Source organism: Heterocephalus glaber, unplaced genomic scaffold, assembly GCF_053883595.1.
Source record: "Heterocephalus glaber isolate CG9 unplaced genomic scaffold, H.glaber_assembly_v1.0 deba00000347, whole genome shotgun sequence".
Lineage (NCBI taxonomy): Eukaryota > Metazoa > Chordata > Mammalia > Rodentia > Bathyergidae > Heterocephalus > Heterocephalus glaber.
In genome coordinates, this window is record NW_028258143.1 from 13,754,570 (window position 1) to 13,767,350 (window position 12,781).

Below are 12,781 nucleotides of genomic sequence, written 5' to 3' on the forward strand. Positions count from 1 at the left end.
TCACCTGCCTCTGTCAAATAACCAGAGATATTGAACATTTTTTCGTATGTTTATTTGCTGCTTTTACTTTTCTGTCTGAGAAAATTCTACTCATTTCAGATGCCCATTTTTGAATTGGGTCTTTAAATTTGGGGAGTCTAATGTATTTATTTATTAAATTATTTTATTGGTACCTTTTAGGTATACAGCACATTTACATTTCTCATTGGGAACTTGTACCTTTACATGATGCATCTTGGTTCTTATTTTTTACCCATTCCTAGTCCTCCCTTCACCCCCTCCACCCTCCCCTATTTACACAGACTTTGTTCCCATTTTTTCCATTTCTCAGCATTTTTCCTTTCCTTTCTTTCCTTTCCTCTGCCCCTCCCACTACCCCTACCCCTTTGGACCTTTTCTTCCTATTTCACAATATCAATTATTCATTCTAATCATTGGTACATTTTAGGTATACAATATAATGACATTCCTCATTGGAAATTTGCACCTTCATATAATTTCTCTTGGTTCTTATTTTTCCCCCTTCCCCTGCCCTCCCTTCAACTGCTCCATCCCTCTCTATTTACAAAGACTTTGTTTCCATTTTTCCATTTTCTCACATTAATTCCATTCCCTTCTTTCCTCTCCCCTACCCCTCCTACTTCCCCTTCCCCTTTGCCCCTTTTCTTCCTATTTCACATTATCTATTATAACTTTTAGTCCTTATTTACACTTTCAGTTTCTCACACCAGAGAAACTATTTGGATTTATACATGTATGTCCTATTTATTTCACTTAAGAGTATCACCTCAATTTACATCCATTTAGCTATAAATGTCTCTAATTTCTAGTTCTTTATGGCTGGGTAGTACTCCATTTTATTAAAAAGAAAACCTGACATTTTCTTTATCCAGTCTCCAGTTGATGGGCATTTGGGCTGTTTCCAAGTATTAGCTATTACAAACTGTGCCACTATGAACATGGGTGCACATATATCACTGTGGTATGATTCTTTTAATTCTTTGGGGAAGATAACCAGCAGGGGAATAGCTGGGTCAAATGGGACTTCCAGTCCTAGTTCTTTGAGGTATCTCCATACTGATTTCCACAGTGGTTGCACCCGTCTACACTCCTACCAGCAGTGGAGCAGGGTTCCTCTTTCCCCACAGCCCCACCAGCATTTGCTATTGGTTGATTTCATGATAGCAGCCATTATTTCTGGGGTGAGGTGGAATCACAGTGTGTTTTCATTTGCATCTCTCAAATGACCAGTGATCTTGAACACATTTTTCATGTATTTATTTGCTATTTCTACTTCTTTGTCTGAGAAATATCTGTTCATTTCAGATGCCCATTTTCAGATTGGATCTTTAAATTTGGGAGATCTGATCTTTTTAAGTTCTTTATAGATTCAAGATAGTAGACCTTTGTCTGAGGAACAGCAAGTGAAAATTTTTCCCACATTGTGGGTTGTCTCTTCACACTGCTGGTGGTTTCTCTTGCTGTGCAGAAGCTTTTTAATAAGAGGAGGTCCCACTTGTTGATTGTTTGCGCTAGTTCATGGGCAACTGAAGTTTTGTTCATAAAATCTTTTCCTACACCAATGTCTTCAAGAGTTCTTCCTAACCTCTGTTCCAGCCAGTTCAGCGTTTCTGTTTTAATATTTAGATCTTTAATCCATTTCGATTTTAGTTTAGTGCATGGTGAGAGATATATGTCTAGTTTTAATCTTTGGCAAGTTGAAACCCAATTTTTCCAGCACCATTTATTAAAGAGGCTATCTTTCCTCCAGTGAGGGTATTTGGCTCCTTTGTCAAAGATGAGATAGCAGAGTGTGTCTGGAGTTGTTTCTGCATCTTCTAATCTGTTCCATTGGTCCTCAGGTCTGTTTCTTTGCCAATACTATGCTGTTTTTTATCACAGTAGCTTTGTAGTATAGTTTCAAGTTGGGGATTGTGATACTCCCTGCCATGTCTTTGTTACCTAGAATTGCTTTTGCTATTCTGGGTCTCTTCTTGCTCCAAATGAATTTTTGGATTGTTTTCTCAAGGTCCATGAAGTATGCTGCTGGGATCTCAAGTGGAATTGCATTGAATCTATATAGCAGTTTTGGAAGTATGGCCATTTTCGCTTATTGATCCTTCCTACCCAGGAGCAGGGGATGTCTGTCCATTTTCTCATATCATTATCTATCTCTATTTCCAGAGTGCTATAGTTTTCAGAGAAGAGGTCTTTGATTTCTTTCGTTAGGTTGATTCCTAGGTATTTCAGTTTTTTGGATGCTATTGTGAAAGGAATTATTTGCCCTATTTCTCTCTCAGTGAATCTGTCATTTATGTAGAGGAAAGCTATTGATTTTTGTGTGTTGACTTTGTAACCAGCTACTTGACTGAATTTGGTTATTAAGTCTAGAAGACTTTTGGTGGAGTTCTTGGGGTCTTCTATATAGAGTATCATGTCATCTGCAAATAATGACAATTTGACATCTTCATTTTCTATCTTTATTCCTTTTATTTCTTTCTCTTGTCTAATTGCTGTGGCTAATGTTTCCAGAACTATATTGAACAAGAGTGGTGATAGTGGACATCCTTGTCTTGTTCCTGATTTTAGTGTGGAGGATTTCAGTTGTTGACCATTTAGTATGATATTGGCTGGTGGTTTTTCATAGATGGCTTCTATCAGTTTGAGGTACAGACCATCTATTCCAATTTTTATAGGGTTTTTAATCACAAATACATGTTGGATTTTGTCAAATGCTTTTTCTGTGTCTATGGAGATTATGATATGGTTTTTGTCCTTGGCTCTATTGATATAGTGTATTACACTGATTGATTTGCGTATATTGAACCATCCCTGCATCCCTGGGATGAATCCCACTTGATTAGGGTGTATGATCTTCTTGATGATCTTCTGCATTGTGTTTGCCAGTATCTTATTAAGGATTTTTGCATCTGTGTTCATTAGTGAGATTGGCCTATAGTTCTCCTTTTCGATTGGGTCTTTCTCTGCTTTGGGGATCAAGGTGATGCTTGCTTCCAGGAATGAATTTGGGAGTATTGCTTCCCTTTCAAATTCATTGAAGAGTTTAAACAGTAGTGGCAGCAGTTCCTCTCTAAATGTCTTGTAGAATTCAGCAGTGAAGCCATCATGGCCCGCGCTTTTCTTAGTTGATAAGTTTTTGATTATGTTTTCAATTTCGTTGGTTGATATTGGGTTGTTCAGAATTTTTAGGTCTTCGTCGTTCAAGTTTGGCAATTCATATGTATCTAGGAATCTGTCCATTTCTTCTGTGTTGTCCATCTTATTGGCATATAAGTTCTGGAAGTAGGTATTGATGATTCTGTGGATTTCTGCTGGGTCTGTTGTCATTTCACCCTTTTCATTCCTAATTGCATGGATTTGGGCCTTTTCTTTCCTTTTTCTGACAAGGTTGGCTAAGGGTTTGTCAATTTTGTTGATTCTTTTGAAGAACCAACTCTTGGCTTCATTGATTTTTTTTGTATCCTTCTCTTAGTCTCCATTGCATTGATTTCTCCTCTGATCTTTATAATTTCCTCCCTTGTATGAAATTTGGGTTTGTCCTGCTCTTCTTTTTCTAGAAGCTTGAGGTTCAGCATCAGGTTGTTTAATTGGGCTCGTTCTGTTTTCCTAATATGCGTATTCACTGGTATGAATTTCCCTCGTAAGACTGCTTTCATTATGTCCCATAGATTCCGATATGTTGTATTGTCCTTGTCATTTAATTGAAGGAACTGTCTGATTTCTTCAATTTTCTCTGTGACCCATTGGTTATTCAGAAGTCTGTTGTTCAATTTCCACGTGTTTATGTAATTTTTCCAGTTTCTTTTGCTATGGATCTCCAAATTCATCGCACTATGGTCTAATGATATACCAAGGATGACTTCCATTCCTTTGCACTTACTTAAACATGTTCTATGCTCAACTATGTGGCCTATTTTGGAGAACGACCCATGTGGAGCTGAGAAGAATGAGTATTCTGATTTTGTGAGGTGGAAGACTCTGTAAACATCTGTTAAGTTCATTTGTTCAAGAGTTTGATTGAGTTCTAGTATTTCATTACTTATTTTTAGTCTAGTTGATCTATCTATTTGTGACAGTGGGGTATTGAGGTTCCCCACTACAATTGTATTAGTGCATATATGACTTTTCATGTCCATTAGTATTTGTTTTATATAGTTGAACACACTAGTGTTTGGTGCATAGATATTTATGATTGTCATCTCTTCCTGTTGGATTGTTCCCTTTGCAAGGATGTAGTGTCCTTCTTCATCTCTCTTAATCAGTGTTGGTTTGAAATCCATTTGATCTGCAAAGAGGATAGCTACTCCTGCTTTTTTCAGGTTCCCATCACATGGAGTATAGTTTTCCACCCTTTAACTTTCAGTCTATGAGTTTCCTTTTGAATTAAGTGTGTTTCTTGTATGCAGCATATTGTTGGATTTTGCTTCTTGACCCATTCTGCCAGTCTCTTTCTTTTGATTGGTGAATTGAGACCATTAACATTGGTGGTGATAACTGATATATATTGACTTATCCTTGTCATGACTTTTTCTTTTTGTTGGATTCTCTCCCTTTACATTTAATTTCTTGTCGCACCCGATGGGTTCATTCTGCTGTGCTTCCTGGGGTTGTGTTCCTCATTGTCTGTTCCAAGGATATTTTCTAAAATTTTCTGCAGTGCTGGTTTGGTATTCATGAAGTTCCTAAGGTGCTCTTTGTCATGAAAGTATCTTATTTCTCCATCCATTTTGAAAGATAGTTTTGCAGGTTACATCAATCTGGGTTGGAGGCTGTTTTCTTTTAGGGCTTGGAATATGTCACTCCAAGCTCTTCTTGCCTTGATGGTTTGTGTTGAGAAGTCTGTTGTGATTCTGATGGGCTTTCCTTTGTATGTGATTTGCTTCTTTTCTCTGTTTGTAGAACTTTGTTCTTCTGTTGAGTTTCTGGAATCTTAACAATTATATGCCTATGTGTAGATTTTTTTTGATCAAGGCTATTTGGAGTCCTATATGCCTCACTTATCTGTATGTCAAGTTCTTTTCCCCTGGTTGAGAAATTTTCTGCCATCCCTTCTGTGAACAATTTTTTTATGTCATCTCCACTCTCTCGTGTTTCTTCTTTGACTCCAATCAGTCTTATGTTATTCTTCTTTGCATCATCTAGCAGCTGCTTGATTGATTTCTTGTGGTCCCTTACAATTTTGAAGCAATTTTTCTCTTCCTGGTCACTAATTGCAATCTTATCTTCTATATCTGAAATTCTGTCCTCACATTAGCTCATTCTGCTGTGTAGACTTTCAATGGAGTTTTCATCTCCTGGAAATCTATTTGCATCTGTTTTATGGATGCCATTTCTTTCCTATGTTGGGATTCCATCATATTCCTCAGCTCCTCTCTAGATTTTTTAATCATGTTTTGCACTAGGAGCACAATCTCTGCTGTTATCTAAGAAATTATTTCTGATTTCATTTTTTCTAGATCCTCTTTCATTGTCAGTTCCAGGAGTCCAGGTGGCTGAGTATCAGAGTTTTCCATCTCAGTTCCCTTTTAGGTTGCTGTAGGTGATCTGGAAGTCTATTTTTGAGTCTTGTTTACGTGTCTGCTTATTTTGACCCATGCGGTGGTGCAGGTTGCTGTTGGCCCCCGTGCAGCTCACCTCCTCTGAGCTGGGAGGGGTGGGACAGCGGCTCAGAAACCCCTTCCTCTGGGCTGGGAGCAGCAGGATGGATGTTGGCCCAGAAGCCCCTTCCTGTTTCCCAGGAGTGCCGGGATGGATAGCAGGCTTGAAGCCCCTTCCTCTGGGCCAGGAGCAGTGGGTCAGCAGCTCAGAACCCCCTTCCTCTGGGCCAGCAGTGGTGGGATGGATGGTGGCCCAGAAGCCCCTACCTCTGGGCTGGGAGCGGCAGCATGGACAACAGCCCGGAAGCCCCTTCCTCTGGGCTGGTAGCAGTGGGATGGGTGGCAAGCTGGAAGCCCCTTCCTCTGGGCCAGGAGTGGTGGGATGGATGGCAGCCCAGATGCCCCTCAAGTCTGATCTTTTTAAGTTCTTTATATATTCTAAATAGTAGTCCTTTGTCTGAGGAATAGCTGTTAAATTTTTTTTCCCACATTGTAGATTATCTCTTAGCTTTGTTGGTGGTTTCTCTCTCAGTGCAGAAGCTTTTTAATAAGATGAGATCCCAGTTGTTGATTCTTTGTGCTAGTTCCTGTGCTACTGGAGTTTTCTTCATAAGGTCTTTTCCTATTGCAATGTCTTCAAGAGTTTTACCTAACCTATCTTCCAGCAAGTTTAGTGTTTCTGTTTTAAAATTTAGATATTTGAGCCACTTTGATTTTAGTTTAGTGCATGGTGATAGATATGCATCTAGTTTTAATGTGTGGCAGGTTGAAATCCAGTTTTTCCAGCACCATTTATTAGAGGCTATGTTTCCTCCAGTGACGGTGGTTGGCTCCTTTGTCAAAGATGAGGTGGCTGAGTATGTTTGGAGTTGTGTCTGCATCTTCTAATCTATTCCACTGATCCTTGGGTCTGTTTCTTTGCCAGTGCCATGCTGTTTTTATCACAGTGTCTTTGTAATATAATTTCATGTTGGTGATTGTGATACTCCCTGTCATGTCTTTTTTGCCTAGAATTGCTTTTGCTATTCAAGGTCTCTTCTGGTTCCAAATGAATTTTTGGATTGTTTTCTTTAGTTTTGTGAAATATACTTTTGGGCTTTCAGTTGGGATTGCATTGAATCTATATAACAGTTTTGGAAATATGGCCATTTTCACTATATTGGCTTTTCTTATCCAGGAACAAGGAATGTCTTTCCATTTTTTGATATCCTCTTCAATCTCTTTTTTTGGAGTTCTGTAGTTTTCAAGGTAGAGGTCTTTTACTTCCTTCATTAGATTGATTCCTAGATATTTCATTTTTTTGGATGCTATTGTAAAAGGAATTGTTTCCCCAATTTCTCTCTCAGTGAGTCTGTTATTTGTGTACAAGAAGGTTATTGATTTTTGAGTGTTGACCTTGTATCCAGCTAGTCTACTGAATCTGTCAATTAAGTCTAGAAGATTTTTAGCAGAGTTTTTGGGCCTTCTATACGAACTATCATGTCATCAGCAAATAATGACAGTTTAACTTCTTCATTTCCTATCTATTTTTTTTTTTTTTTTTTTGGTACCGGGGATCAAACTCAGGTCCTTGCGCTGTGAGGCAGGTGCCGTAACCACTGAGCTAAATCCCCGGCCCTCATTTCCTATCTTTATTCCTTTTATTTATTTCCCTTGTCTAATTGCTGTGACTCATATTTCCAGAACTATTTTGAACAGGAATGGTGATAGTGGGCATCCTTGTCTCTCATGTTAGCTATTTTTGTTTTTATTTTTCTTTTACTTCATCTAGAAACTCCTGAACTCCCACAGACCTCTTTTCTTTAAGGTTATATTTATGACATCAATCTTCTATGTCTCTAAGCTTGAAATGTAGGACTTTGAAATGTAAGATTACCACTCCTCAGCCTTCTATAAATTTTAGGAATTTTTCTAGTTATTGTGTTTTTCATCTCTTTATTCTTCATATCATTATTCTATGAATTCTTTTTTGGACCAATGGGAGGACCGCTGTCCTGAAATTCTTTGGTCCTCACCTACTCTCTGTGTGGATGTATCTTATATTTCCCTGAAGCATAAGCTTAATCATGCCATCCCTTTGAAACACCACCACTCAGCCACAAATACTTATGCAATGGCTTACACTTGATATTGAAGGATATCTGAAACCCTTACCCTATCTTTTACAACCTATCTTTTTGACTTATTGTTTATTTCTTTTTGGTGTTTTTTTTCTTAGAGCTCCAGGTTATATTGAGCTATTTAATTGCTATTCCCTAAAAATTCTTTGCTTCCCTTCACCTCTACACCTTCTATGTGTCTATTCCTTCTTCTTCTCCTTAAACTGTCAAAACCCCAGTCCTTCTTCCCTGGACTGACTAGAATGACCAGTACTAAAACTTCTTCAATCACCACAGTTAAAATGATTGCTCCCTGGCAGAATGAAGCTGCACTTTGCATTTGTTCCTTTTAGGAACACTTATTTCTTGCAAAACAAACATCTGAGTGTTGTGTAGTGTGACGGATTTCGGGTTTGAAGTCAGAGGACCTGGGATTTTAATCCAAGATCTGCCAAAAAGAGCCTCTGTTTTCTTATTTATAAATTATGACAACTATTATAAGTATGTCAAATAAATTTGAATTTTATTTTTAACATCTTTTTATCCTCCATAACACCTTACATAATGGCTTTTCAAAATTGTTGTCAAATACTTATTTGTGAATTTGTAAATCCAAAGATTCAACTTACAAAATATTCTTTCCAGGAGTGTAAAACCTCATATCTAGTATTAACTAAGACCTATCTAGACTTAGGGACTCTTTCAAAGCTGTGAAACAGAGGAAAAATAGTTTAATTATGTAAAAAAATTAAATCACCTAACTTCTGCAACTTGCCTCCTTGTATAAAGAGAATATCCTTTTGATAAACTGTTTCCTTTCCCAAATGAATCAATTACAAAAACAGTTTAGTGTCCTCAGTTGAAATTAACAAAATGATTTAAGAGATTATTTCTTGTTATCACACAATATCTTAAAACTTTAGAAGGCAAATAGTTAAAACAATTCTTCACATGGAACATAATCCACAGGGATGTCATCAGGGAAGAGGCAAGAACTGGATCCCGGAGAGAACATCAGGGGAATAGAAGGACTGGAAGCAGTAGCAAGGCAATCCCTGGCCCTGGTGTCAGGCAGGGTTCAGAGGTGGCTGCAATCACATTCAAGGAGGGGTCTGACTCCTATTTTTCTTGAGTCAATAAAGTGGAAAAGTAAACAGTGAAAAGAAGGAACACACAGCACCTTGGCAAATCTCTGCAGATAACACCCATAGCAAGCCCTCTGAGAATCTCTTGATTTTAGATTGGAGTCTCACATTCTTATCTCACTTGATCTCCTTAACACCCCACTGGGGTAAGAAGGGCAGAGTTCCCCATGCTCTTGTTTGACAGGAAAGAGAGAGGGATGACCCAAGTCTCAACTTTCACCTTCTAGGCTAAGAAAGTGTTTTCAACCAATATTGGGAAATTTGCACATCTTTAGAAAATCAATGTAAAAAAAAAAATTCACCTTTGTCTTACAAAGCTATACCATTTGGAAAAGTTTTGGGGCCCATATTGGTAGTTTCATTATGCTTAAACAGCTTGGTCATGCTGTCTTTCTCTAGATCTTGGTACCAAAAACTGAGGACATCCATCTTTCCTTCTTTCCTACTTTCGCTGTCCTCATCTGAAGGTGTCCCACCTGGTCCTGGACAACTGCAAGATTTATTAAAAAGCCTCTTATAGGTCAATCATAAGAAACAGAACATTCTAAACAATGAAATAACCTTAAAAGCCATTTTTAAAAAGGACATTTATGTACTTAACATGAATTGGAGTATCACAAAATTGTACATTTGCTATATTTTTATTGTGCATCTATTAGTAATTTTCTATGCAGTTGAGATCCTCTAGTTGTCCTGGACAGGGGTGTGAAATTATCTGAAACACATCAATGAATTAACCTGTTGGAATCTTAACTTCTAGGTTCAAAAGTTGCTGGAAAAGATGAACAGGAGAATGCAAATAGACTCAACAGTTCCCTTTGCTCATCTTTTCTTCCCCTCCCTTTTTCCAGAAGAGAGAACAGCTCTGAGATGGGAGAAAGAGAAGGTTTGAAGCAGAAGCCAGAAGCTCTGAGGTGAGCTGAGCCTGCAGATTGTGGAAATCTGCTTGGGACTCAGAGGGGAGAGTACATCTCCAGGATATGGCCTAGTCAGGCAGCAGCAGACTTGGGGCACATGCAAGGTGACCTATGCTAACTAAGTGCAGCAGTCAGCTCAGAGGTCTCAGGAAGTTCCTAGAGGGAAAATCCAAAAGCCAGCTGGGGGGAAGAGAGAGTACAAGAAAGGAGGAACAGTCCCACAGAGGATCATTTCAACCAAACGGGAAGGCTCCTTTGGGAATGGGTTGAAAATGCATCTCAGAGCATTGCCTAGACCAGATAGTAAGTGGGAATTTGTCTGATCCTGCAAAGCCACAGTGGCCATCACCAGAGAAGGACAGGTAATTATTTTCACTGAAGTCCAGACAAGAAATGAACTTTCTAAAGCAAAGTCCAGACCACCACTGAATCAAGAGAAAGCAGGATTAGCCAGGGAACAAGCACTTCCAAGTTCTCGTGCCAGAGGTTGTGAGGCTCTGTCCTCAAGGCAAGGTGAGAACAACAGGGAACATTTGAATCCCAATTCTGATAGTCCTACCCACCTGAATTCTTGAAAAAGCAATTGGCCTAAGAAAACCCAAGTGACTGACTTAAAGTTCTCTTTTTGTTTTTTGCCATAGGCAAATAGATACAGAAAGAAAATCTGCATCTTGGAAAATGTGTTATGGGAACTTTGTAATTCACATCACAAATATCTAGAAGCAACTTCAAGTGCATTTTACCTTTATTTGAAATGAGCATGCAGAAGTTCACATGCAGTATGTGTTCTAAGACAAGAACTTTTTGGATTCCTCTTTTTCCCAGGAAAATATAATCAAGTGCCTGACTGGGCTTCATATGAGGTTGCCTGGACACTATGCTGCCTACCTAGCCATTGGACCTTTTATCTATGGTTTATCTTCATCTGAGAGGAACCCAAGTCTTCTCTTTTGATAGTTTCACAAATGCTTACTGAGCATGTAGTATGTGCCTGGTGCTCTGCTAGGTGCTGGGAACTGATGGTGGTCACAGCACTAAAAAGCTGGCCCTTACCCTCATGGCACAACAACCTTGGAATCATCATTGGGAGGTAACAAAGTATGTGACCCATGCTTTAGGAGGGGAGCAAGGGGTGGGCCTTGGGTGGCTTTTTGGCTAAGGTGACACTTGCAACATCCACTGGGCAAGTGGCTTGTACTTTTCCTTAGTTAATTAGAATGGAGGAAAAGATATAGAAAAGACGGGAAGGGGAGAGAGCATGCAGGACAAAGGCAGTGCAGGAGAAAGAAAGTACAAGAGAGAGCAAGAGTGCAGGAGAAGGACAGAGAGTGACTATAGGAGAGAGAGTGGAGGGAACAAATGCACCATGTTATTTCTTTTTGTTGTTGTTCTTTTATTGGTACATTTTAGGTATACAATTCATTTACATTTATCATTGGGTGTTTGTACCTGTACATGATGTGTCTTGGTTCTTATTTTTTTCCCCGTTACCTGTGCACCCTTCACCCCCTCCGCCCTTCCCTATTTACATAGATTTCATTTCCATTTTTTTTTTCTTTTTTCATAGTTTTTCCTTTCCCTCTTTTCCTTTCCCCTTCCCCTCCCTTCACTCCTTCATCTTTGGACCTTTTTTCCTATTTCAAACTATCAATTATTCATTTTAATCATTTTAACCCTTGTTTACACTATCAGTTTCTCACAGTAGAGAAACTATTCAGTATTTACACATGTGTGTCCTATTTATTTCACTTAAGAGTATGGCCTCGATATGCATCCATTTAGCTATAAATGACTCTAGTTTTTCATTCTTTATGGCTGAGTAGTACTCCATTTTATAAAAAAACCCCACATTTTCTTTATCCAGTTTCCACTTGATGGGCACTTGGGCTGCTTCCAAGCTTTAGCTATTACAAACTGTGCCACTATGAACATGGTGCACCATGTTATTTCTGCTCAGCAAAAGCTGCCCAGGGCATCTTTAGCCACTTCCAGGTGAATGATAAGCATAGATCTAGCAGCACCAATTTTACCTGGTTTGTGTGGTATATTTGTTAGCTTTCCATTGCTAGGGCATAATACTTGACACAAATGATTTAAAGGAGGAAATGTTCATTGTGACTCATGGTTTCAGAGGTTTCAGGCAAGGCAGAAACATCATGGTGGAAGGACATGGCAGGGCAAAGCTGCTCACTTTATGGCAGCCAGAAAATGGAGATCAGGGGAAGAGCCAGAGATAAAAGGAGCCAGGAACCAGATGTGGTCCCCAAGGTCATGGGGACCCACTCAGAAATGTGCTTTACTAATGTCCTAGGCATCTCTCCATCCAACTGAATTGATAGTCAAGATTAACCATCACATCTGACATTTAGATTTTGTCCTGACTGATGTTTAATAGTATCATTTAAACATTGAAATGGCCTTTCATCTGTTTGCTTTCATTGGCTGATATGATGTACTATCTAGCTCCCTGTTTCTTCTTAGCGGGTTATTTTCTAGCCTGTCTGCATCACTGGAGCAGCTCACCCCTTGCTCTTTGTTCAGATGGGGATGATGTTTCTGCTGTGCCATTTCATAATCTGCAAAGTTTGGCAAGAAAGCTGCCAAGTGATGATTACCTCTAGCCCTGACTTACAGGACAGCAAGCCTGGCCTCTTCTCTCCTCATGCTCACACTTTACCTGCTGTGTGCAAAGATCTGTGGCAGAATATTGAGCAATTGAATGAGATGTCAGATGTAGTCCATGTCTTATGAAGAGAGACAGAGTCAACACAGACACTCAGAAAATGGAAATGAAGATTTGGAGCCAGATAATAATGGTGCAGACTAGAGATCTATCTGTCTGTCTCTTTGTCTCTGTCTCCTTCTTACTTCTTTTTCTCATCCAGGCTGGGCTTGAACTCACTATGTAGTCCAGGCTGAGTTCAAACTTGCAATTGCCTCAGCCTTCCAAGTGGTGGGATTACAGGTGTGCACCACCATGCCTGGCTAGACCAGAGATTTTC

At 39.2% G+C, this 12,781-nt stretch overlaps 1 protein-coding gene across 9 annotated transcripts in view; it reads left to right on the forward strand.

The window, feature by feature from the left end:
* Nckap5 (NCK associated protein 5) overlaps positions 1-12,781 on the forward strand; it is a 915,317-nt gene that overhangs the window by 103,100 nt on the left and 799,436 nt on the right. Inside the window, exon 2 of one of the 9 annotated variants that reach the window (XM_087195904.1) lies at positions 9,714-9,776. The exons of the other annotated variants lie outside the window; for them this stretch is intronic. The gene's annotated coding sequence lies outside the window, so the exon portion shown is untranslated. The remainder of the gene's footprint in view (positions 1-9,713; positions 9,777-12,781) is intronic. 9 annotated transcript variants of the gene reach the window in all.